The sequence below is a fragment of the Podarcis gaigeae genome (assembly GCF_964106915.1).
Source record: "Podarcis gaigeae genome assembly, chromosome: 2".
Lineage (NCBI taxonomy): Eukaryota > Metazoa > Chordata > Lepidosauria > Squamata > Lacertidae > Podarcis > Podarcis gaigeae.
The window spans coordinates 34,319,678-34,347,313 of NC_139679.1; the positions used below are offsets into that span (position 1 = coordinate 34,319,678).

General features: G+C 46.3%; 3 long non-coding RNA genes across 4 annotated transcripts in view; 2 read left to right on the forward strand and 1 right to left on the reverse strand.

Annotated features, from left to right (window-relative positions):
- The window catches only part of LOC310839454, a 39,406-nt gene extending 28,012 nt beyond the window's left edge, over positions 1 to 11,394 (reverse strand). For both annotated transcript variants that reach the window (XR_014561529.1, XR_014561530.1), the window contains exon 1: positions 11,206 to 11,394. This is a non-coding gene — a long non-coding RNA (uncharacterized lncRNA). The remainder of the gene's footprint in view (positions 1 to 11,205) is intronic.
- LOC310839448 lies at positions 564 to 27,504 on the forward strand. The gene is made up of 4 exons (XR_014561524.1): positions 564 to 818; positions 3,159 to 3,464; positions 4,874 to 5,110; positions 26,718 to 27,504. It is a non-coding gene; the product is annotated as an uncharacterized lncRNA (long non-coding RNA).
- LOC310839458 lies at positions 20,783 to 21,481 on the forward strand. The gene is made up of 2 exons (XR_014561535.1): positions 20,783 to 21,090; positions 21,340 to 21,481. It is a non-coding gene; the product is annotated as an uncharacterized lncRNA (long non-coding RNA).
- Positions 27,505 to 27,636: the final 132 nt, after the last annotated feature.

A 27,636-nucleotide genomic window follows, 5' to 3' on the forward strand; every position in this document is an offset into this window, starting at 1 on the left:
GTGATCACATGACAGTGGCACGTTGTGAACTACTAACCAACTCACTGAAGGCAGCCGATATCCATGGCCAGAAGTGATGGACCTAGTGGAAAATGGCAGAAGGTGGGTGGAAGCCAGCAGAACTCATGTTTGAAAACCAGTTGGTGCCATAAGGCTGGTGTTTGTGGATGTAAGCTGGTTGATCTTCACCTTTGGAAGCCCATCAGATAACAGAGTTTTGTGGTGTGCCCCTCCCTAGTGTCTGTACACTGGAAAGGTGGGCTATAAATATATATATCTTTAATAATAAATGAATCACTGCTGAGGTGCCCCCACAACTGCAAGGCCAGGGGGAGCTGTGTTGATGCATCCCCAGCGGTTGCCATTGGCTGCGAGCTGCCTGTGATGTCACAAAAGGACATGGAGTTGAGAGGAAAGAGGCCATTATTAGTAGTAGGAGGGCGGGAGGGAGGGGCCTCAGGAGAAGGAGGCTCAGAGGAAGTTGAGGTCAGCAGGCAGGAGGATGGGGACATTAATTGGCTCTAGTTCTCATTGGCAGCAGGAAGGAGGATGGGGACATTAATTGGCTCTAGTTCTCATTGGCTTTCACTCAACCTACTGTTGCTCCCCCTGCCTTCTGCTGACCAGTCTCAGTAGGCACCAGCCACCACTGAAGCTAAGGGTTGGGTTAGGTCTGTTAAATGTATTGCATTAGTTGTGAGAATTCCAGGAAAATACTAACAGTCCTTATGTTAACAATGCATTACATGGGATGACCAAACCTGAATCTGTGGCGGCTTCAAGGCAGCAAAGTACACCTGAGGTGGAACCAACCTAGGGTAAGCAGATGCAAAGGAGAGTTGGGCTCTTAGTTCTTTACATGATATACCGTATTTTTCGTCCCATAGGATGCACCGGCCCATAGGACGCACCTAGTTTTTTTGGGGGGGGGGAATAAAGGGGAAATTTTTTTCCTTTATTTTCCCCCAAAACCAGGTTGGGGAATCCAAACCAGGTTGGGGAACAGCGGGATGGCGGCGCTCTGCCTCCCCGCTGTACCCGAGCTTGTGGGGCTGGCACTGGGGAGAAGCGCGCTCTGCAGCGCCAGCCTCCAAACCAGGTCGAGGAACAGCGGGATGGTGGCGCTGCACCTCCCCACTGCCCCCTGAGCTTGTGGGGCTGCCCGATGTCTGCCCGAAGCGCGGGGCGCTCTGCTTCAGCGCTCCCCACACTCCGTGCAGCAGGCTGCTATCCACAGCCTAGGGAGCCCAGCGGGAACTCCCGCAGGGCTCCCTAGGCTGCGGATGTATGCCCAAAGTGCGGGGCGCTCTGCTTCAGCGTGACCTGCACTCCGGGGAGCAGGCTGCTATCCGCAGCCCAGGGAGCCCTGCGGGAACTCCCGCGGGCTCCCCAGGCTTGCTGATAGCTTCCTGAGGCCTGGATAGTGAGAGGGGTCGGTGCGCACCGACCCCTCTCGCTCTCCAAGCTTCAGCGAAAGCCTGCATTCGCCCCATAGGACGCACACACATTTCCCCTTCATTTTTGGAGGGGGAAAAGTGCGTCCTATAAGGCAAAAAATACGGTAATTGCTGTTTAATATAATTATAATTGCATTGTTTAAAAACAAATTGCAATAAGTAAAACTAAATTATTTTTTGAATAAGCAAGTAGTTTTTTGGGGGGGGAATCAGCAGATGTGGTCTATTTCTGCATGAGAAGCTGCATTTGCCAAAATTCCCTCTTCTGCATAGCTATTCAAGCAGGGTAAGTGAATGTGGTAAGTGGGATCTGTGCTATGTTCTGGGTCCATTGAAGGTCAGGAGACGAAAGGAGGAACGGACCTCTGTGCCTTTAACATAGGGGTGGAGAACATGCAACCCCTCCAGCTGTTGGTGGGCTACACCTTCCCTCATCTCTGATTACTGACCTTGTCAAGCATGCATCCTCCCCATCCCAGCACCCTGAAATGGAGCCCCTGAGCTGCAGGCTACTAGGGTGGTCTCCTTATCCCCAAGGACTCCCCCAGTCTCTGCCTTCACCTAGCGAAGCTGATAACACACCCAGCTTAAAATAACTGAGTAGCAGTTATTTAGAGCCTATCTTACTATGCTCTAGATCAGCCTTTCTCAACCTATGGGTCCCCAGATGTTGTTGAACTACAACTCCCATCACCCCTAGCTAGCAAGGCCAGAGCTCAGGGATGATGGGAGTTGTAGTCCAACATCATCTGGGGACCCACAGGTTGAGAACCACTGCTCTAGATAGGACTGCCTCTTTAAACTCCTCCTTCCACCCCAAAGAAATGGACCCTCAGATAAGTAGCTAGGCTGAGAATATGGTGGGCTCCAGATCAAGTTTATCAGGCTGGAGCTGTCCAGGGTCCTGCCATCCAGGCCAACCTTCCCTGCTACAAATGGATGCACCACCAGGGTTTTGCTCCCCTCCAACTTCCTATTGCCTCAGGTGTTCCTGATGTGGACATGACAAGCTTGAAGTGTCTAAGTCAGGCATAGGCAAACTCCATATGTTTGGGACTACAATTCCCATCATCCCTGACCACTGGTCCTGTTAGCTAGGGATGATGGGAATTGTAGTCCCAAACATTTGGAGGGCTGGAGTTTTCCTAACCCTGGCCTAAGTCCTTCATTCCAGCGGCCTTAAGTCTGTCCCAATGATTCCAGATGCAATACAGCAGAGTAAGTTCCCCGGATCAGCGACACTCTTCTGCTCTTGCACAGGCCCTGCCTGCAATTTATCAGGAGCCAAACATTCCTTACCCTTCTCATTTAACAATGAATGAACAATGTTGGCTTTTGCCACACTTATTCATTACTCAATACATCTTTTAGGAGCCATTGATTTTGCTCTTATGTATTTCACTTCAACCTATTGATCTGATTAGTCTCTGTAATTCAAGCTAAATTAGCTGTCATTTAGTGGAGGTATAATTTGTCAGAAGTCAGCTGCTGGGTGGCCTGCAGTTATTTTGGTGTACATTAGTTTCTTCAGTGCAGGAGAGCAAGACTGTTTGTACGATCAAAGTTACATACTTAATGGATATAGTCTGTCTGCTAAGAGACTAGCCAATGGCTCAGCAGGCTTACTGTACAAATGGGAAAGGATTGGATGTTCCATTTAGTTTTCAACAAAGGAAACAACCATCTTGTTTTCTTTCAAAGTCACAGGATTTCCATCATCTCGTGATCATGTGTACCTGAGATGCTGTGGAGAAGGTACACTTCCCAACTGGAAGCAGATGGGAACGCAACCATTTCTTGAGATCAGAGAGACCCTTTTATGGATCTGCTTACTTATTTACCTATGTTGACAATTTGTATACCACTTAATCACAGTCCCCTCTATAGGGTGTACAGGAGACTCGGTACAATGAAACTAAAAAGGAGTTCAAACAAGAAAATCACTATGGATTCAAAAACTCCTGCTGGTGTGACAAAAAAGTGGGTTTTGCTGGACAGATTGGAACAGTAAGTGTTTCTTTCTTTCTTCCCTGCCAGCAGATGGTTAATGAATGGCAACCTCTGATTGGCTGTGGTTCCAGGAGGGAGAGTTTAAAAGGAGAGGATTTGAGGAGAGACAGTCAGGAGTTGTGGGAGCTGAGAGGGTTGGAATTGAAGTTGGAGAGGTTACGAGATAGTAAAGGTAAAGTTAAAGGGACCCCTGACCATTAGGTCCAGTCGCAGACAACTCTGGGGTTGTGGTGCTCATCTCACTTTATTGGCCGAGGGAGCCAGCGTACATGTTATGTACTGAGTTGAATAGGATCCAAACTGCAGCAGTCTGATTGGTCCTAGAACAATAGGATTCAGAATGCAGCGGTCTGATTGGTCCTAGAACAATGCAGCAGTATGATTGGTCTGCGGGAGCCACCCAATCCAGCTCCAGATAGAAGTGAATCCACAACCTGATTGGCTTACAGGAGAATTCCGGAATTAGCCAATCACATGCAGCCCATCGTGTAAATAATGTATATAAAGCAGATACTTTGAGGGGACTTCCATTCCCTCCTCACCACTATGAGCTGAATAAAGAGCATGAAATCCACTCTTGACTCTGAGTATATTTCAGTACAGCTTCCGGGTCATGTGGCCAGCATGACTAAGCCGCTTCTGGCGAACCAGAGCAGCTCACAGAAACGCCGTTTACCTTCCCGCCGGAGCGGTACCTATGTATCTACTTGCACTTTGACATGCTTTTGAACTGCTCAGTTGGCAGGAGCACGGACTGAGCAACGGGAGCTCACCCCGTCGCGGGGATTCGAACCGCCGACCTTCTGATCAGCAAGCCCTAGGCTCTGTGGTTTAACCCACAGTGCCACCTGCGTGCCGTGAAAGGGGTTAACCCTCCTCTAAAACTCCAAATACAGCAAAACCAGCAGCTTTAGACTCAATATTCACATTCCCCTCCTCCCAAATTCTTCACAGCTCTCGACGCACATGCAAGGAAGGCGTCTTTCAGATCCTTAAATGAAAAAAGAGAGAGGAGCCTTTTCTGTTTCGATTAACAAGTGAGTCTTCCTGGGAGGCTTTAGTGCTCATATTCTTTTCAGCGGCTGGCTTGTTTAATTTAGCCCTCTCATAATAGCCGCTAAGATAAAGAAAGCTCCTCCAGCAGCTAGCTTTTCCATTGCCACCCCCTCCACATGCACCTGAGCACCAAACAATGCCAGCCACCATCGCAAAGGTGGTTTATTGAATTCTTCGGGTTGTGACACCTTGGAATATTGGGCTGTCTGAGGCATTTGTGAAAAGCCACATTCTCCGCAGGCACTGTCAGAGGTAGGGGAGAGAATTGGCCTTCGGAGTAATAAGGGACACACCTGCCAGCCCCTCTGCTCCCTGCCTCCTCTTTCTCTGTTTTCTATCCCTGGCTCCAGGAAGAAATGGATTGTGCCGCTGCTCATTGTTATGGACAAAAAACACAAACCAGCGGTGCTCACTGCCTTGGTCTCATACACCCACGCATGGTTTGACTGGCATCTCTCCCTCTGGGGCTGCGGGGGCAGAGGCAGGCACATGGGATAGAGGGATTGGATCCTAAGGACACGCTCGCCTGAAGTGCATCGTTTGCGTAAAGGCACTTTGAAGCAAGAACATCTAAGGATCTTAGAAATGTAAGCTTAACCGCACATCCGCTCGTGCCAGTCACAGCTACTTCTGAGCACAGGCCCTAAAAAGGCATGTGTGTGTGTGTGTGTGTTACTGCTCTATATCCTTCAACCAAGGAGGCAGAAGAAAATATGGACTACGGAGAATCCTGTGGTACAAAAAGGCACAAGGTATGGTTCGAATGAAGCTTGAGGAGGTTCTAGCAGGGGAGCGCAGCTATCGTATACCCTTGACTGAAGAACGGTACACTCCTATCTGGGATGGTCGTCCTTGTGGCGATCACCCAGGGTCCCCGGACGTTTCACCGTCTATTGATCCCTGTGCCACCACTTTATTTCTCACTGCCACCACCCAGGCCCTACCTGGGACAATACTGAGTCCATTCAGGGTTAAATTGAAACATAAACTTTTGTTTATTTAGTGTAGTTTAACAAGTCTGCGGTTTCATAAACAGTATCAGTCAATTACATTCATGGGGTGCCTATCCAGTCCTATAACTTTCACTACCTGCTCTCACTCACTAAACCACATCTCCGATATTTACTTGTCTGCCTAGACCCTAACTGTTCCTGACTCAGCCTATTTCATTACACTAACTCAATCTACAGTGGTGCCTCGCAAGACAAAAAGAATCCATTCCGCGATTCTCTTCGTCTAACGGTTTTTTCGTCTTGCGAAGCAAGCCCATTGACGGATTAGCGGATTAGCGCTATTAGCGGCTTATCGGCTTTTAGCGGCTTATCGGCTTAGCGGATCAGCTGATAAGCGGCTTAGCAGCTTAGAAAAAGGGGGGGAAGGGGGAAAAACCCACAGGAACTCGCAAGACATTTTCGTCTTGCGAAGCAAGCCCATAGGGAAATTCGTTTTGCGAAGCGCCTCCAAAACAGAAAACCCTTTTGTCTAGCGGGTTTTCCGTCTTGCGAGGCGTTCGTCTTGCGGGGCACCACTGTACCCACAAACTATCCCAATTCACTCCCACTCCAACCAACCACCCAACTCCCAACAAACTCCCCAACGACATCCGCCCTTTGCCCCTCCCAGAGATGGTTTTATAGTCCCACTGACTCCACCCCCCGGGGTCCTGACTGGGCAACCTGTTTAACTATTTCACCTCCAGCACTCTCTCATATGTTAACGTCACAGTCCTCTTCCACCGAGCTCGCAGCTTCAGGAGGGACGCACATGGAGTAGTGAGGGAGGAAGGGGACACCCGCCTAGCCAGCCAGATAAGCTGAATCAACCCTGGCGATCAATGGGGTGACAGATGTCACAGCCAGATCGCCCTCACATCCGAATGAAGCTTTAAGTAACAATGTCTCTGAAGAAATAATAATAATAATACCCCACCCATCTTCATTGCCCTAGTCACTCTGGGCAGCTTCCAGCATATGCAGAAACATAATAAAACATCAAACATTAAAAACTTCCCTATACAGGGCTGCCTTCATACGTCTTCTGAAGGTGGTATAATTACTCATCTCCTTGGTACCTGATAGGAGGGTGTTCCACGGGGTGGGCACTACTACCAAGAAGGAAAACGCACCTCACAGGGTGGTTGTATGCAAGGGAGAACCATGTACACAACCTAGAGCTCCTTGGAAATGGAAGTGGAATATAAAGGGAACAAAACAAATACTGATTCTCATAGGCAAGCTTTTTCCTCACTTGGAGCATAAGAAGCTGCCTTCTACTGAGACAGACCATCGGTTCATCTAGATCAGTATTGTTGCCGCTGCCTGGCAACAGTTCTCCAGGGTTTCCAGCCAGGAGTCCATCTCATTTCTACCTGGAGATGCTGGGAATTGACCCTGGGCCATTTTGGGAGAAAACGTGTGCTCTATCACTATGCTACTGCCCTTTCCTTTCTTCACAATGGAAATGCTGGGGACTTAGCAACCAACGATGGTTGCAAGAGCAGGACTCCGTATCTCAGAATCCCTTGAGACCCACCACTTTTGGGGGCAGAGAACAACCACACAACAGCTAAAGCAGGAGCATCCCATGCCATCCATCCTACGGCAGACTGTTCCCTTGGATGTGAAGAAAGCCATTGAGCTGGATTCAACTAATGAGATCCACTCGTGGAAGCCCACACCGGGGCTCTCCCGCTTAAGCCTCCTAGAGAGAAGCCTCTCTTGAGTTTTGGACTGGGGTTTGGGGAGAATGCAGCAAAAGGAGATAGCCAGTGGGGTGTAGTGGTTAAGAGCGGTGGACTCGTAATCTGGTGAACCGGGTTCGCTTCCCCGCTCCTCCACATGCAGCTGCTGGGTGACCTTGGGCTAGTCACACTTCTTTGAAGTCTCTCAGCCCCACTCACCTCACAGAGTGTTTGTTGTGGGGGAGGAAGGGAAAGGGGAATGTTAGCCGCTTTGAGACTCCTTCGGGTAGTGATAAAATGAGGTATCAAATCCAAACTCCTCCTCTTCTTCCCCTGTGGTCCCACCAGATTTGCTCTGGGGTGGAGGGTCAGGAGAACCCACAACATAGCACAAGGGGAGGGGGGGTCATTCCACCAAGCAAGCTGAAATGCTTGCACCGATTGGAAGGATTGCCATAGCACCTTTTGGCTTCGGCTGGAAGACAACAAATGACCCCTTCAAAAACTCTGCAGGTTCCTCAAAATGCAAACCACCAGCAGCAGCTCAAAATCACCCGACAACGCAAGCAAGTTGGCAGCCTGAATCCCCACTCTGTGAAAAAAAGAACTTGGTATGAATTATAAATGCTCATAAGGAGAATTTAACATCATTTCTGTTTCCCTGAATTATATATCCTTGGTAGCCAGGGAATCTCATTGCTTGCCAACAGGAGCAGCTACCTGTAGCATGCGGAGCTGTGCTTAATATCTTGCCACATTTTACTTGTAACAACAAGAACTGAACTGTTGCTTGCTGACAAGTCCTTAGATACACACAGCTCCTGCTTGTTGTCTTCAGGAAACCCTAGTGATCTGAATTGAGGAACCCGACATTGAGGAATTCAGAATTACTGACTCTCCAATGGCTTTATCTAAGTTTGCCTTAGTTGAACAGATTTTAATGCCTCTGAGCAGTTTTGTGGCTTCAAATACCGGCTTATGCAATTCAAAAGATGTGTGAAATGCCTGGGATCATCCATCTCTGGAGACTGAAAGAATGACACTGTCAATAAGGAGACTGAATTTTTTTCTACTGCATCTCACTTTGAGGGGCTCGCGCACACAGTGACATAGAAAAGTCTCATACTGCAAGCTGTTCCCGTTAAAAACATTGGCTGTTTTCTGTGTGAGAAGCAAGCTCTCTTGCAAGGCGACACTTCCTCCAAAAACGCTATCTCCTTTTGCTGCATTCTCCCCAAACCCCAGTCCAAAACTCAAGAGAGGCTTCGCTCTAGGCGGCTTAAGCAACACAATTCAGAGTGAAGCTAAGCTATTTGTAATTATCACAGTTAAGCCATTCTGCTCCTTTGTTCTAAGAACATAAAGAAAGCTCTGCTGGATCAGGTTCAATGCCCATCTAGTCCAATGATTCCCAACAACTGACATTCAGAGGCCTGCTGCCTCCAGCAGTTCAGGCAGAATATAGCCATCATGACTAGTAGTGATTTACAGCCTTAGCATTCGTGATTTTGTCTAAACCTCCTGTGAAGCCGTTCAAGTGATAGCCATTGCTACCTCTTGTGGGAACTGCCATCAGAGCCAGGAGTGGAGGTGAGGCTCCCCAGCGATGCAGGAGAAGGGCCCAGCAGGGAGAGAGGGAACACATGCACTGAGGAAGGAAATCAGCATGACACCAGGAAGAAAGGGGAGCCGGGGAGGGCTTCGGAGAGATGGCTCCAGGACTCTTCCACAGAGACCAGCGGGGAGAGCACAGGACCTCCGCTGGCCACGCCCACTCTGCGCAGAAAACTTCCGCGCAGGGAGGCTAGGCGGAGACTTGGTGTCAAAGAACTTTTATGTTGGAAGAAGTTCAGGAAACGCCCACTGATGGATTCTGCCAGTGGCTGACACAGCCACGGAGTAAGGGCTGTCCAGCCAGGGAAAGGTTTAGCCTGGCAGCGTTACCTAGAGCAGCGACCACTTACGCACGAGCAACCCCAATTCCCATCACAGGAACTAATTCTACAATTTGACTCTTGAATGCTTTCCATTCTCTTGTCCTGAATCTTCACTCATTCAGCTTCTTTGGAAGTCCCCAGATTCTAGGAGAGAAAAACCTATCCCTAAGGGGGACACAGGACGCAGAAGTTATCTGCAACTTGAACACATAACATCCTTATATTTTGACTCTGACTGCCAAGGCCTGATGAGGAAAGTACAAAGGCACAGTATTTTAAAAACACGAGTCCCTCCAATAAAAGATATCATGGGGGGAACTGTTATAGTGTTTATAGCTGAATGGTCACAGGGCAGGAATAAATATAATATTACAACAATAATTAACTATATCTCTAGAGGCTAAAACATGTTAACTGTTAAACCATGCACAAAACGTCAGTAGCAACCAACGTGTCACTGAAGAAACAAATAAAAACAAATTTTACTAAGCTTTTGGGGGAACCTCTGGAACAGGCATGGGGGTACACTAGGATGCACAGAGGGAGGAGAAGAGGGAAAGTTCCATTGCATGAACGGACCTTGTTCCCTGCATACACACCCACTTAGCACCAAGCTGAATTCCTCCCATCATTTCCAACATTAAACACCATCTCTCACAACAACCTGGGCAAAGAGCACTTAACCTTTCTCTTGGGGCTCCTCTAGACAACCAGTTTATTGACGATTCATCCCAGTTTCATTGCACAAAGCTTACGATGTGGTTAAACTATGCCCTGTTTTTATTGAGCATTCATTCTGATTTCTCAGTGGGGAGGTTATATAACAATGAGCACCCATCCTGTTTTGCTTGTGGGGTGTCCATATGTCTTTCCATTAATCATTTGTTCATACCACACTTTCCAGAGCGTTTCCCAGCCACTTCCCTAACTGCAAGAAGCTCTTTTTAAAAGTGGATTTGATGCACTACAGCAACAGAAGGCTTTAACCCACTTTGTGCAAACTGAAATTACCAGTATCTGCTTGAATGCCTGGAGGCAACCCCTAGATACTGTCCCCTTTCTCCCTTCCTCTGCATAGTTCTTGTCCTTTGAGTATCTTCTGGTGAATTCACACCCAAAGCCTTGAAGGACTGAGACCCATGCTCTGGCTCCAGCTTGGCCTCGACCTGACCTGAGCCCTCTTCATTCCTCCTCCTGCAAGCAGAGCTCACCAGCTCTTGTTATTAAACCTACGTACAATCTCAATTTACGTAGAATTAATAGTACAAATACCTCTAGTTTTGTAAATACCGCAGGCAGACTCTCAAACAGGGGAACCTCAGGACTGGTGGCCAAAAGTGTTTTTACCTGGCTGCAATTGGTACCTCATATCACCTCTTGCTTGCCTGGAAGAAGGATGGACAGAAATGTGCAGAAACTTGCCTATTGGGCAAAGGTAACCTTTGCATTTGTTGCTCTACACACTGTTGACTCTGGCCCTGCCTAGCACCAGCATGTGGCCCTCGGTATGAAAAAGGATCCTCACCCCTGCTTTAGAATGACAAATAGGTCTTTAATGGCTGGATGTCTTTGCCTAATTCCTTATGCATTTGTGTCCTTCTGTGCCAGGGTAGCTCTGACTCTTCCTGCCTTTCCTCCCACCCTCTTTCTGCTCATCTGAAGCAGGGCCTCTTTTCCTTCCTTCTGTCATATGACACTGTTGTTGCATTAGCAGCCTCTCAGATTGCCTCGAGCAATCATTTTTGTTTCTCTTGAGTTGTGGCTGAGGCCAGCGGTCCCATCATAAATTAATGAGAGAGCTGTGGAAGTCCCCAGTCGGAAGGTGCAGGTTTTGAAATTATTAAAAGCATCAACTTTTATTTGAACAGCAACACACACACACACACACCAGCACACCCCGATAGTGAAGCAGCAATCTCAAGCAAGCTGGAACACACATGGACTGACAAACCCTACATCTGCAAGGATCTCATCTTTCCTTCTGCCACCAGCATCAAGTTCATAACAGAGTCCTGACTTCAGCAGGGAACTCCCCGTCAACTAAATATTGGAAAGAAAAACTCACCTTCTCGTAACAGCACATTCCTTGCCACTCCAAACAAATCCTTGTGTTATTCTTGCAGCAGGAAGAATAACCAATTGGTCAAAGAAGCTACCTCTCCCTGGTACCCTAGGCTGTTTGTTTTACTAAAAAAACTTGCTTCCCAAAAGGAAACTGATCCACTCTACTCTTATTAATCTTTAACCAAGAACAGTCAATGTACACAAGCCGGGCTAAGGTGCGCAGTTTAAGGAAGATGTGGGTAGACAGTGATTGTGATGAGAGAACAAACCTGCATTTTAGCAGACGGCATGAAGGTAAAACGTACTTACCTGCTGCTGTGCTGAAATGCAGAGCCTTTCTTCTTGGTTTGTCACGGCCTTCCTGTAAATAACAACAATGACTAATCAACAACAGCATGAAAATAGATGGTTTGATGATGTGTCACAGAGCAAATTCTCTTTCCATTTTCACTTGGGTGCACAGGAAAATAATGGGAGTAAAAACTGGAGTGGGCACTGGAGGAATTTGCTGAGCGATGAAAAGAGAGAGAGATGTGACACAAGTGTGTGCCAGGCAAAGGAATCTTAGCCAAACAGCAGCACGAGACAATCAAGCCAAATGGAAATGTGGACAGCTGAGGAAGACACAAGATTTACCCACACTGGAGGAATGGCACACGCAGTTGATGGACTACATGGAACTGGCCGAAATGACTGGCAGAATCCGAGACCTGGGAGAAGAAACAATCGAGGAGGACTGGAAAAAATTTAAGGACTATCTGGAAAAACACTATAAGCTGTATGAATGTTAAAAAATGCATCTTTTAGGAAACTCTAGCTTCAGTAAGGTTAAACTAAAGAAATGAAAATTAAGGCACAAGAAGTCTGAGATAGAATAATGAAATAACTTTATTGTGTTTAAATGAAAATGTACATGATTTGGGTTATAACACATTTGAAATTGGGTAACATGATAAAACGAAGGATACAACAAGTAATGAAATAAGTCAACAAATTGCTGATGTTATGTATTACAGAGAATGCAGGGTTGGGAGGATGTGGGGAAGGTCCAGTAGATTTGGAAAAAAGAACAAGAAAACTTGTAACCTTTTTACTTTACTCTTATAATATGTTCTTTATTCTTTTTTCTGTATTTTACAAACTCAATAAAAAATATTATAAAAAAAAAGGAAATGTGGACAGCTGAGACGGCTGAATTCACAGAAACATTACGATAGGGAAGCACCTGAGCAAGGATTTGTTCAATGATCAGCCTCTCATCTGGACAGCTGAGGTTTGTACCTTGCAAGCGTGTGAGTGAGTGGCATTTCAGGCTTTCTAAAATGGGGGCTGACTCACTCACAAAATTTTAGCTTTGTCTGATTTGGGCACCTATCTATTCAATACAGTGACTGGTTCCAAGCAGATACCTCTTTACCCTTCCCTTCTCCCCCCCTGCTATGTATTACCCTTTAAAAACCAATCGCTCGAAGCCTTACAATGCACCCACTGAAGTCTGTTGTTGGGTCTTGAGATCCACCTATGAGGAAGTCGGATGCTATGCACCTGGCAAGTCCAGGTTTTACTGCACCCCAACTCCCATCAGCCCCAGCCAGCATGGCTGATGGTCAGGCATGATGTGAGTCCAGCAACATTTGGAGGGCCTCATGTCCTCAATTTACCCTTTTTCCCAGCCGCGCTATCTGTGATTTCCTTATGGGGAAATGCACAGAACTAAATCTGTGAACTACCACTGAACGACAGCCACTCCTTGAAAGGAAATTTGTGGTCCACCTTTTAAAAAAATAGAAAATACCGTATTTTTCCATCTATAAGATGCCCCCAGGTATAACATGCCCCCTAGTTTTGCGGCAACAACCACTCACCAGTCCAACCTTGCCACTATCTGTGTATGAGATGCCCCCTAATTTTTAACATTATCTTTTAGGGGGGAAACCTAGTCTTATACACGGGAAAATACGGTAGTCAATGTCAGCTCCAGAGAGAGCCCTTAGGTAAGACACCCACAATGGGGCTCCTTCCCTCAGTGAGCCCACCTCCTCATGGCAACCTGTTCAGTGGTGTCTTGTCAGTGGACACTCAGAAGATGTCTGACCATGCTGGTGTCAGCTCTGAAAACAATACATAGCAATAATAATAGTTTATTTGAAAGCAGAATAAAGTTGCACAAGTGTACATCCTGCCGCTGTTAGGACAAGTTAGTTGAATACTGCCCATGGATACTCAGGGCTGGTCCTACCATTAGGCAGAGTGAGGTATTGGCCTTGAGCAGCCAGTGCAAGAGGGGAGTGACAGCAAGATATTGGAGGGCAGAACTCTGTGTCCTAAGGTAGTGTGCTGCCCTCAGGTGCAGCAAAAAATGCTAGCCCATCCTTGGTCCAGTCTACTTGGCTTCTGCAGGGCAGGATACCAATTTGTCCTTTGCCACAGGCATCACAAAGTCTTGGGCTGACCCCACGTTTGAAATCCCAACACCTGAGCCCAGTTTCTTGACATCACCCAATCATAACACTTGAAACAACAGCTGTGCAGCAGCAGCAACTAGGCTTTCTTCAAAGTAGGAGGCACATATAAAGACAGCCCTAGATTGACTTACTTCTCTCACACCATGTCAACTCATAAAAACCACTAACAAGGCAAGTGCAATAAAACCACCATAAATTTATTATTAATTAGTGTAATTTTCTTTATTTGCTAGCAGTGCTTTTGCCAAATTAGTCGAAGTTTTTTTTAAAGTATAGTATAATGCAAATAATATGCAATTGTGTACTAAACATCAAAGAAATAAAGATATTTGATAATACAGATTGCAGTATATATCATTATATACTAAACATCATATAAATAGTGAGGAGATCTGATAAAATACTGTTAGAAAAGACACGAGAATAAAAATATTGCACATGCATTGTCTCCCCTCAGCTTTTCCCTATTTTTATCATCCCCCCCCCCCCCTTTAGAAATACCAACAGCATTACAAGCATCATAAAATTAGAAGAGCATAAAATACAGGACAAATAGGTAAAGAATATAAACTCATCAGCACAGAGCCCAAACTGTGTAATGCTTTGAAACTCCCTGCAGTGATTTAACACACACCATTGTCCATCTCCTCACTCACCAGGCATGCAGCTATCATGGACAGGCCATGCTGCTGAGTTTTGCCTCTCAACGCCTCCGTCAATATATCAATAGAGGGCACAAATCTGCAGTGACACCACAGTTATGTCCCCGTCAAACAGCATCACAGCTCACATTGCAGTTTACCCTGAAAGCTACTCTGGTGTTCCCAAAGTAGCCTTTTGTGAGGAGGCGACACTCCTCTTGGTCCGTAACCACCTCACCAACTGATGGGGTTATTGATAAACAGCGGCCATTCTTAGTCGTGTTGGCCTTCCCTGGGGGAATCAATGCACTTAAGTTGTGATGGAGGAACATGTTCTTGAGTGGATGGTGTCAGGGAAATGTGTGCATGCAGAGAGGCAGAGAGAGAGAGAGAGAAGGTAAATGTTTTGGGAAAGCAGAGTGTGGTAGTCAGAGCACTTACTGAACATTAAGACACCTAGATCCAAGAGTGGGCAGAAATTAGGCAGGGATCTAGGTGAGTCGCAGTAAATTTGCAATGACTCCCAACTGCTTAACAACAGCCACAACAAAACAATTTGTTCTCCACAAAGTGAGCGGCTAGAATGAATAAAGCTAAGCAGGAGTGGACTTTTGTATGAAAGGACTGAGTTCAGATCAGACCTAGCCTTTGAAAACAATTCCCTAGGCTCTGAATATGCTCAGAGGTGCGTTGCTGTTCTTTAATTCTCTTAACTGTATGTTTTATACACCTGTCTCTAGCTGGTAGGTTCTGGGGGTCTAGTAAAACAAAGCAAAACACACCGCAGTAGATGCAGCAAGTGTGTAGTCTACCCATTCCTGACTTAGATGATATAATGCCAGTTCTACCACTGATCTCTTGCATAATGTCAACTCTAAAAAAAAAACAAAAATACTACTGAGGATCTGGCAAGTCTGCCCATTGGAGAGAAAACAAAATGTGTGTCACCAGCCCATCCAGACCAGACTGGCGTTTGAACTAATTTAGTAGGCCTTGTCTTACCTTTACAACCTTGCAGGGACCACAGGTGTTTTGGTTTTATTCATATACTATTTACCGTAAGTACAACTGTGTCTAATTGGTGTACAGAAAATACAATGTGGAAAAGGTAAATTATCAGTTAAAGCTATCGACTCAAGCTTCAATTAAAATGCCTGCTTGAATAAAAATAAGTATTTGGTAGGTGCTGGAATTTCAACAGGGAGGGGCCTGGTCTGACCTCAACTGGAAAGGAGTTTCATAAAATGGGGCTCATAGTCCTGAATGCATAGCTCCCAGTGGATACAGCAGTGCCTCCAAGCCAATGACTCCCTTTAAAAACTCAGTGATGAGGAAGAGATAAAAGGGATTACGCAGCCCTTGAGGTATCCTAGAACCAAGTTGTTAAAGACCATGAAAGTTAATACAAGAACCTTGAACCTGACCTAGTAGCATTTAGCATTCTTTTCCAAACTTGGAGTGCCAGCAGTTGTTGGACTACAACTCCCATCACCCCTAGCTAGCAGGACCAGTGGTCAGCAAAGATGGGAATTGTAGTCCAAAAACAGCTGGAGACCCAAGTTTTGGAAACCCTGGGTTAGAGCACAGATGGGGAACCTTCCAGATGTTGCCGGACTCCAAGTCCAATCAGCCCCAGACAACGTAGCCAAAGGTCAGGGACGATGGTTACTGTGATTCTGCAACGTGTGGAGAGCCAAAGTTTCCTCATCACTGTAGCAGAGGCTGCGTCGTTTATGGTTGGCGAGCAGAGAGCGTTTTTAAGGAGAGGCACTTCACCATTTGCCGGCTCCAGATTTGCATTTCCCAGCCTTGCCTGTGCTTTATCTCTGCCCGGCTGATAATTATCGCTGCTCCTTCACGTGGCACATTAGAGAGAGCAAACCCCTGCGCCTGCCACTTTCTGCACAGCTGGGCAATCTGATGCAAAGTAGGGGAGAAGGGAAGAGCATGTTTGCTTGTCTGCTAATGGTTCCCTTGCTCCCCCAGACCAGAGAGAGTTTCCTCCAAATGTGTTAGAGAAAGCATGCTGCTGCTGCTTTTGCAAACTGTTCCTTCTAATGCATTTGAATACCTGTATAAATGTTGCTGCTCACTCCAGTCAATGCTGGACCAGGTCTCTTCCTTCTAATAACATGTAATAGTCTGAAACATGTTTCTGATGATAATTAGGGGGCACAACAAAGAGGCTCCCCCCGCACCCACTGCCAGAATATGAAAATAGTCGCAGAAAACAGCTTCTTTAGACTCTCAGCTTTAAAAAGATGGGGGGAGAGTATTTTTTATCCTGTGATCCACCCCGAGATCTTGTGATGAAAGGCAGTAAATTTCAACAACAACAACAACAACAACAATAACAATAGCATAAAAGAATGTGTTTACATTCACATGACTTAGGCAGGTCACCTAATGTCCCTTTGCGGCACAGAATGTGGTGGCTCGGGTGCAGAATTTTAATTTTCTTTCTGCAAAGAACAAATGGCCCTTTGCAGAGGTGTTTCAAGCGTTCCAGAGGCTATGAGGCTCCTATCTGACTCTGACGCTTTTGCAGGTGCCTCCCTGTGTTACCTTGCTATCACATGACTAGCTTTGTTCCACTGCAGTCTCCTGAACAGGCCAGGGTGAGCATGACCTCATCACCATTCCGGCATCCTGCGAACAAGCGCACTGTCCTTCTTAGCAATATACTTGTTCCAGGGAATGCACTTCAGCACATTTAAATGTATGATTCAAAGTGCTGGAAAACCCAGCAGCTTAAAGGCTCTAATTACACTCTAGGGATGGCACTGGGTATAATATCCACAATGAACAGAATTACTGACAGGACTTGACCTCATCTTATGACTGAGTGTGAGTTATTTAACCTTGCCATGCAGGCTTCTGAAAGAAACTGAGGGGAGTCCATTTAAATGGTGTGCATAGAAGAAAAGTTGCATCTTGGAATTGTTTTGACTTTCCCACACCAACGTATCCTACCATCTACTTCTTTCTCCCTACCCCAGCCACACAGCCACCTTCCCCGATTATGCCCTGAGAAACTAGCCTGGTGCAACTAGAATGTAACTCAGCAACATGAATCCATTCCTCCATCTGCAAAATCAGCTCACCAGGTCCGCCCGTCCGCCCCCGCCAGGCAGGTCGCCAGCTATCCTCCATCATCTCTAAATTGCCAAAGGCACTGCTGCTTCTCTTTTCACAATTTCCATTCTCTTCTATGGTGCTGCGGTTGGAAGTGTCAGAGAGAAACTTGGCTTGCACTGGTAGTTGATATACCTGCATGAAAAGGGTACATAGAGTGGAACCTCCAAGCTTCCTAGACTGCACTCTTTGTGCTGACCTATTGATCTTCCTTCAGTGTCAGACTGGTACATTTAGGGTTGATAACTTGACCTCACTTCTTCTCCATGCCGCTCTCATGCTAAGATGAAAGAGCTAGTAGGGCTCTTTTGTTGGTGTAAAGCAAAATATAGAAATGTAAAATTCCTGGATGCCAAGATCCAAGTTTGGGACAATTGCTCTTTGGTGAGAGAACCCCAGCAGATATTTAAAATCATAAAATGTGCAGCAAAGTAAAGCATGGAAATATAAGCTGTAAAACCTTTAAAACGTGCCCTTCTAAGTGAGTTCCAAAATGTGCCCTTAAAAGGTATCTTTCCAAAGTTTCCCTCTTCCCCCACAGCATAGGAAAAAGACCATGTTTTGTAAGTTAAAAATGGTTTACTTACAAACTCTTCAACGGCCAGGTTCATGTGCTTCAGGAAAGTTGCACAGGCCGTAAAACTTAACTTAATTATGAAGTGGTTAAAGTTCCTAAAGTATTGGTAGAGGAACTTAAGAGATGCTTGTTAAAGCTATGTGGCTGGAATAAGCAGCTCAGAGCTCTTCACACAATGAAGGTCACATGTAAACTGGGGGAGAACAAACGCTAGCTCGTCCCTAGGTGGGGGGAAGTGGACTTAGCTAAGCCTGGCAGGACAGCTTACTCTCTGGTATTAACCCCTTCATGCATTAATTAGACTTAAATATGTTGGTTATAGGACTCGGGTAGCGCTGTGATCTAAACCACTGAGACTCTTGGGCTTGCCAATCAGAAGGTTGGCGGTTTGAATCCCCGCGACGGGGTCAGCTCCCATTGCTTGGTCCCTGCTCCTGCCAACCTAGCAGTTCGAAAGCACGTCAAAGTGCAAGTAGATAATAGGCACTGCTCCGGTGGGAAGGTAAACGGCGTTTTCGTGCGCTGCTCTGGTTCGCCAGAAGCGGCCTAGTCATGCTGGCCCCATGACGCAGAAGCTGTATGCCGGCTCCCTCAGCCAGTAAAGCGAGATGAACGCCACAACCCCAGAGTCGGCCACAACTGGATGTAACAGTCAGGGGTCCCTTTACCTTTACCTTTATGTTGGTTATATGAGACTGGCTATCTCACATTTTTACAGCTCCACCTCAGTCAGCTAGAATGAGGGATCTTCCCTAAACAACACTGATTTCCTGCAATAAACCAAGCTTTCTAATTTTCCAAACTGTGTTGTTGGTGTTTAGTTGTGTCCGACTCTTCATGACCCCATGGACCATAGCACGCCAGGCACTTCTGTCTTCCACTGCCTCCCGCAGTTTGGTCAAACTCATGCTGGTAGCTTCGAGAACACTGTCCAATCATCTTGTCCTCTGTCTCCCCTTCTCCTTGTGCCCTCAATCTTTCCCAACATCAGGGTCTTTTCCAGGGAGTCTTCTCTTCTCATGAGGTGGCCAAAGTATTGGAGCCTCAGCTTCAGGATCTGTCCTTCCAGTGAGCACTCAGGACTGATTTCCTTCAGAATGGATAGGTTTGATCTTGCAGTCCATGGGACTCTCAAGAGTCTCCGCCAGCACCATAATTCAAAAGCATCGATTCTTTGGTGATCAGCCAAGGTCAAGTGTGCTCCTCCAACAGGGATTCCGCTCGCACTGAAAAAATACACCTCAGGCCTGGGGGCCAAATGCACCCCTCCGTGCCTCTGTATCCAGTTCTTGGGACTCTGCCCAGCCCACACCTCATCCACAGGCCTTACTCCTCTCTCGAGTGCTGGATAGCATGTTTGTATTCTGATTGTGCTTCTTGCTTGCTTGAACAGAGAGATCGGGGGTGGGGTGTTAACCTTTGATTTCTGTGTGGCTGAAATGTAGACCACTGTACAAAGGTTGGAGTCACATCCATTGCTCTATCTATTTTCCCCTTGCCTACCACCAGTGATGGGACGCGGATGGCGCTGTGGGTTAAACCACAGAGGCTAGGGCTTGCCGATCGGAAGGTCGGTGGTTTGAATCCCCACAATGGGGTGAGCTCCCGTTGCTCGGTCCCTGCTCCTGCCAACCTACCAGTTCGAAAGCACGTCAAAGTGAAAATAGATAAATAGGTACCGCTCCAGCAGGAAGGTAAATGACGTTTCCGTGCACTGCTCTGGTTCGCCAGAAGCAGCTTATTCATGCTGGCCACATGACCTGGAAGATGTACGCCGGCTCCCTCGGCCAATAAAGCGAGATGAGCACCACAACCCCAGAGTCGGTCATGACTGGACCAAATGGTCAGGGGCCCCTTTACCTTTACTTTACCACTAGTGACATGCTTGTTTTGATAAAAATTCCCCACGCCTGCCCTAGAGTGGGGATCCTACCTGGCCATGTATTGGGCAGCTGGCATAGCTAGGAGAGCCGGGCAGAGAGATGCCTCTGCCTAATGAAGTGCACCCACCCCAGTCCGGTAGACTGAGAAAGAGTGTCGGGTTGTTCTGTTCATCACTCCACTCTTGTGATTTACTCTTGCCTGTCAATGGTGCATTCTGAGCAGCGCTGTCATGGATCAAATGGAAGCAGCAAAGATAAAAGTGAAGAAATGGAATTTTTCATCAATTATTTGACACGATCATCTTAGTGTTTTGTTTCCTCTTGGCTGTGCACGTCAGACTTATGTGCCAAAATTATTCACTGCCGTTTCCCCCTAGAGCTTGCCTAGAAATGCGCCTGCTTTTCCGCTTTTGAGCCATGTTGTGTAGCTGCAATCAGACACAGAAAACACACGGTTTTGTTTTGTTTTTTCCCCTCCCTTGTTGTGGGCTCTGGGACAAATTCCCACGGAAAAGCGAGTGGCAACCGGCACCTGCTTTCAGGGAGCGTTTAATCACTGCCATGTAATCAGATGGCGATTCCTTGAGAAGGGCAGGAACGCCGCCAAAGCAATTTCATTTCCCAGTCCAAAAGAGATAGTTGGGGGTATTAGTTCCGCTGCGTGTGCCCAATTTCAATCATAAACCCAGAAGAGATAAGGAAGAACTCAGGTGTGCAGTGGGTTGCAAACAGACGTTTTGAACAACTTCTCAACATCACCAAGTTGGGCAGGAAGTGAACCTTGCCTTGTTCACAGGCAAGCTGCTAGTTCATCTTGTTCTGTATCTACACTGGCTGGCAGGAGTTCTCCAGGGATTCCCCACCTAACCTAGAGATGCGAGAGATTGACCCTGGGATCTCCTGCACGCAAAGCAGATACTCTGCCATGGAGCTACAACCTCCCCTCTGTGACGTTAACATATGAGAGTGCTGGAGGTGAAATAGTTAAACAAGTTACCCAATCAGAACCCAGGGGGTGGAGTCAGAGGGACCATAAAACCAGCTCTAGGAGGGGTGAAGGGGGAGTTTGTTGGGAGGTTGGTTGGAGTGGGAGTGAATTGGGATAGAGACTGTGGGTAGGTTGAGTTAGTGTAGTGAAATAAGCTGAGTCAGGAACAGTTAGGAGCTAGGAAGACAAGTACAGTGGTACCTTGGGTTACATACGCTTCAGGTTACATATACTTCAGGTTACAGACTCCACTAACCCAGAAATAGTACCTTGTGTTAAGGACTTTGCTTCAGGATGAGAACAGAAATCGTGCTCCAGTGGCACAGCGGCAGCAGGAGGCCCCATTAGCTAAAGTGGTGCTTCAGGTTAAGAACAGTTTCAGGTTAAGTACAGACCTCCAGAATGAATTAAGTACTTAACCCGAGATACCACTGTAAATACCTGAGAGGTGGTTTAGTGAGAGAGAGCAGGTAGCGGAAGTTATAGGTCTGGATAGGCACCCCATGATTGTAATTGACTGATACCGTTTATGAAACCACACGCTTGTTAAACTGCAATAAATAAACAGAAGTTTATGTTCCAATTTAACCCTGACTGGACTCAGTATTGTACCAGGTAGGGCCTGGGTGGTGGCAGTGAGAAATAAAGTGGTGGCATAGGGATCAATAGGCGGTGAAACGTCCGGGGACCCTGTGTGATCGCCACACTCAGCTACTCTTTGGCAGAACCTCTTCAGGGTCTCAGGCAGAAAAGGAGTCTTTCCTGTCACCTGCAACCTGCTGTTGTTTTAACTGGAGTTGCAGGGATTGGATTTGTCACCTTTTGTAGCAAAAGCAGGTGCTCTCGCTCAAGATCACTAAGGCTGCAGGATACCCACTAGGACAGGCAGCTAGGAGCCATGCCCCCTCCCCAAATAGAAATACAGTATAGGAAGTTGGTGGATCAGATCCATGGTCCATTCAGCTTAGTACTGTCAACACACAGTAGCTGCAGCTCTCCGGGGTTTGTATAAACTAGGAGGAAGCAGGCCAAGTCTCACGAACTAAGGTGCTGATCTCCCCCTCTCAGATTCAGATTCTGGTTGCAATACGTTTCCATAATGGGGAGACACAGAGAGAGAGAATAAGAAGAGGTTATGTGACCCTCATAGACTTTGAGAAGCTTCCTATTAGAACAAGAAGCTGAGCTGCAAAGCCTTAGAAATTTACACTGCTGCCAACCAATCTATACAAAATATTGATGAGAATGAAGACCTAGAGATGTTACGGAGTTCGCTTTATCAAACAGAACATCAGTCTCGTTTGGATATTGTCCGTGCAAACTCAGAGTTGCCCCTCCAGAGGACTGCTTCATCCAAATCTTGTCCTGGAATAGTTCAGCAGATTTCCAGAAATCCATTGAAAAAGGAGGAGGAAGATGAAGAGTATGACAATGAGGATGAATATAAAGATTAGCATTAAAACCACCAAGGAAGAGAGCACCTTTGAGACTAGAAAGCATTTTCCCTGCAAACTGTTATTTTTCATTGTGTTGATGCTCAGTGATGGACACAATTAAGGCTATTCATTTAAACTACAGTAAAGAAAGAACTGATCACTGGGGAAAGAAAAGAAAACAAGAAGCTGAGCTAAAACACAATAATTACTCAGGAATGACTCAGGTTAAGGTTGGCTCTTTGGCAGTACGGTTCCTCGAGTCAGTCATAGAATATTAAATAAGAGCTTGGTAATAATGCATGACCATTTGTGTTTGAAGAATTAGAAGACAAAGTAAGCAACTATTTTCAAATAAGCAAAACTGACTTTTGGTGGGCGGGCGGTGTATCTATTTTAGTAATAAAAATATGTCACAGACATATGTATTTGGGATAAGATTCCTTTATTTAAAATGCAGCGCATAGATAACTGTGGAACTCCCTGCCACAGGAGGCAGTGATGGCCACCAATTTGGATGGCTTTGAAAGAGGAGTAGACAAATTAACAGAGCATGAGATGGATACTGTCCTGTTCACGAGTTTCCCACAGGTGTCTGGTTGGCCACTGTGAGAAAATGATGCTGGAATAGATGGACCATTTTCTGGAACTTTTCCAGAACGGCACACCCGTGTTCCAAATGCAGTTGCACCATAGATTTCTATAATAGCATTACGATATCAGCAGCTTTGTTCTCAATTCCTTTCCTAATGATCCCTGGCACAGAATTTGCCATCTTCATGGGTGCCACACATGGGGTCAACATCTTCACTGAGCTCTCCAGTAAGACCCCAGGGTCTTGTACCTTGTCAGTCACTGCCAGTTCAGACCCCCATGAGCATGTATGTGAAATTAAGATTTATTTTTTTAAAATGTAGCAGGGAAGCCCTGAAAGAAGTCAAAGGGACCCTGTATGCATCTCTTAACCTTGGATTGATTAACTTAGTATGTAGATTTGGAGAGGAGGAGTAATATAATAATAATAATAATTTATTATTTATTTATTATTATTTATACCCCACCCATCTGGCTGGGCTTCTCCAGGCACTCTGGGCAGCTTTCAACAAAATATTAAAATACAGTAATGCATCAAACATTAAAAGCTTCCCTAAACAGGGCTGCCTTCAGATGTCTTCTAAAAGTCTGGTAGTTGTTCTCTATGACATCTGGTGGGAGGGCGTTCCACAGGGCGGGTGCTACTACCAAGAAGGCCCTCTGCCTGGTTCCCTGTAACTTGGCTTGGTAAGAAAGGATTTGCCTTCGATACATATAAAAAAGTGTTGCGTCCTCGATGCTACGGTTCATTCCCATGTTTGCCTTTACAAGTTTGTCCCATACAGTTTCTGGTCTAGGCCTTAGACCAGAAACTGTATCGGACAAACTTCTAATAGCAAACATGAGAATGAACTGCAGCGTTGAGGATGCAACGCTTTTTAAAAGGGAAGAGAAAAACAGAGAGGACAAAGTGGACAGAGAAGGGCAAAGCTGATGATGATTATGATTATGATTATGATAGCTCAGTCAGTAGAGCATGATACTTAATCACAAAATTGTAGAGTTGAAAGGGACCACAAGGGACATCTAATTCAAGCCCCTGCAATGCAAGAATCTTCTGCCCAATGTGACGCTCAAACCTGCGACCCTGAGGTTAAGAGTCTCATGCTCTACCAACTGTGCTACCTCTTTGCTGGTTTGTGGTATAAAAAGATTCCTCCATTGCAGGGGGTTGGACTAGATGACCCTCGTGGTCCCTTCCAACTCTACAATTCTTTGAGTGTATTTCAGATCCCACCTACTGTGTCCTTTTTGCCAGGAACAAGGTATAAAACCTGTGCAAGACATCAACTTAAGTCGTGGGTGGCTAAGGATTCATATATATATAATTCATGTACTCATCCACTCGCCCACCACACAAATGGCATCAGAACAGAAGTTCCGTCTTGCTTGATCAGACCAAGAGTCCATCTAGTTCAACATTCTGTTTCCGCCAGCAGCCAGCTGGATCCTTCTGGAAATCTCACAAATAGAGGCACTGGCGGGGGCAGAACAGTCTTCCCTTGTTGTTTATCCCAAAAGAGTGGTATTCAGAGGTATCTAGCCTGTATGCAAGGATGTTCCTGTGAGCTATCTGGCCCCATAACTTATCACAAACTCTGCCCCAGCTGTACCTATAAAGGACCATTCTAGGTCTATTTTGTAACGAAGAATTGTGGCATGTTACACAGTACAGAGGAAATATCCACATATTAAATGTGGGTTGCCTACCGCCATTGTAAATTACTTTATTCCCATTTGGGTCTTTCTTCCTATGACTCTTAGTTAGATACACAGTGTGAGAAATGAGGCTGAATTCCCCTCCACTGCCAATAAAAGTGTCTCTGGTTGCTGTTTACAACAGGGCTAATCGAGTGTTTATCCTCTCTTTCGCGATTTGAGAGAAGGGCTTGTTTAGCATTACGGTTCTAAGCCACGAAAGCCCATTAAAAGCACTAATTAAAGCATCAGAAGTCAGACGATGCACCAATGAACAGCACAAACAGCGGCGCAAGGTAGTTTTGGAAGCGTTTTAGCTCTCCCACAATGCATTGTGGAAATATGCAAAATAACATTCTGGTTCAGGCGGGTCTGATGCTGTAGTGACTGTAAAATGACTGAGAATAAACCAAATGATTTGTACAAGCACACACACCACACACATAACGTCCTTTGTTTTCGGCAACGGCTCTGTAATAAGATCTGGTGGCGGAAGCACAGCGACAACTTCACAGCACAGCCTTCCCTTGCTGGGAAAAAGACTTGGCACCTCCAGAGCCATCCCAGGGAGAAGAAAAGACTGACAGTATGGCAGGAAAATGAGAGAAGCAAAAGCAGTCCTTCACGTCGGAGACCTGTGATCAGTATGTGAGCACAAAGTGCGATGGAAAAGTCAACAAAGAAATCTGCTTGGTTTTCTTTTACCTCCTGACTTCCTCCTCCCTCATCACCAGTCCTCTGGAGGCACCTTGAGTCTCTTTATTCCCCGCGCCTGGTAGTGACAGCTACTCTGGGAAAGAGAAGGCAGAGAGAAAGGAGCTCATTAAGCCATGGGCTTCCTCCTGCAGGCAGCTTATTTTGCCTGGGTGCATTTTCCCACCTCCTTTGGAGAGCAAAAGATGCATATAGCCTTGTGCGGAGCGAGCAACTTGCTGACACTGCGTAGGGGGAACTGAGGCAGCACAGGGTACCCACAAACCACAGTGGTCTCCTGGACAAAGGCTTTGCAGTACCAAACAGGAAGCTCAAGCGCCAGGGAGATCTGTAGGAAACAGATCCAGGGGGGATCTCCACAAGAAGGCACACATTTCCCATGTGAGGAGCTCGTCCTACACTCGAGTAGGATCCTGGCAGAGACACATGCCCGACTGGCATGTTCTCTTCCTCCTGGTTGGTGGTTCAGGAGCTTCAAAAGCTTTCTTCAGCCCGAACATCGCAGCGACCAATGCCAACAGACACCGGCACACTTAGGGATCCACAGAGTCTTCGCAGCTTGCATAACAGACCTCAGCAACTCAGCATTTTGGCTAATTTACTTTATTAACATATAAACACACACGGAGCACTGCAACATGGCTCCCTCTCTAGCATCAGGCAGCAAAGAGAAAGAACAAAGGACAATAGTCCCACTTCACAGAACACAGTAACACAAATATCCTGTCTCTATCACTTCCCACTCTGTGGAGTCAAAACATACACCGTCATGTGATAGACAAAAATCCCATGACTGCAAACACGGAGCAGGAATTCTAACATCTTGGGACTTAGCCCATCTTCCTTTTCTGCTGCATTTCTAGGCACAGGTCCAGGCTTTGCAGGTCTGTGTCTGAGCGGGATGTTACCAATACACACACAATGAAATGGGAAGTTCGTGTGCAAGGGCAGTGGGGAAATACATACCCATAACTGCAGGTATGTTGATTCTGTAAAATGCACTGTAGCCATTCCAGGGGCCAGAGAGAAGAGAGCAGGAATAACAACTCAATGCGCCAGCAAATGGGATCTCTTTTCTGTGATTATTTGATGGCTAGAAATAGGAACTGTGGCATGAAGCCTACACACATGCTCATGCCACTGGTGGCTGTCATGTAGTGTAAGGAAACAAGGTAAACCCACAGATATTTTACTGCAATGTGGTATCAGTACAGGAGCAATACTCTTGGGACTGCTCATTCACTTTGCAGTGATGAGGGCCGACATAATGAGTTAAACACAGTGTCTGAAAATTTCCATTGCTGCACGTATGTTCTCTGCGATATTTACCCTGCTTGCCTTCCTTGCTTATTGTGTCCTGTCTCCCTCTCTGTCGCTTTGTTTAGTTCTCCCCTGTGGCTCCAACATCACAAACAGATTTCAAAGTCCCCATTGCCCATTGATGTAACATCAATACGACCAAGATAAAAAGCCAAGATTCCCAGAACCAGCTGCTGATCAGACGGTGTTGGCTTTTCCATGGAATATTAATTGGCAAATTAGACACAAAGCTTCATTTACTGCAACCAACCAGAAAGGCCAGATCAGTGCCTCAGATGACACGATTGAATAGGGAGGACTTCCATCAGATCCAGTTTTCAGGATTTGCTGACTATTGTGTGGAAGGGCTCCAGCTCAGTGGTAGAGCATGTGCTTCACAGACAAAAGGTTTGATCCCTGGTGTCTTCAGGTAAAACCGGGGAAGACTGCTACTGGAAACCCTGGAGAGCTGCTGCTGGTCAGTGTCAACAGTAATAAGCTAGAAGATGAATCAATGGAATGACTTGCATAATGACATTGCAGAAATAGGGTAGAATTCTCACCTGCATCACTTCCGATTGTAGGTGGGAAAATAAGAACCACCAAAGAAAAACCCTGCTAGATCAGGTCAGTGAGTCATGTCAAGGACAACGAAACAAAAAATCCCATTGAACAGTAATGGAGGCTGGGTAGCTCAGTTGGTACAGTATGAGACTCTGTAATCCCAAGGTTGTGGGTTCGAGCCCCACGTTGGGTGAAAGATTCCTGCATTGCAGGGGGTTGGACTAGATCAGGGGTGTCCAACTTCCAAGAGACTACGATCTACTCCCACTATAAATAAACTGGCAATGATGCAATGATCTACCCATTGGATTGACCAGAGTTGTTAAGCTGTTTTTAGGGGGAGAGTCGTCTTCATCTTCTTCGTCTTCTTCTTCATCTTCTTCTTCTTGATTTTCAGTTTTTGGTTGATCGCAGGAGATCACGCGATCGACCAGGATCAAC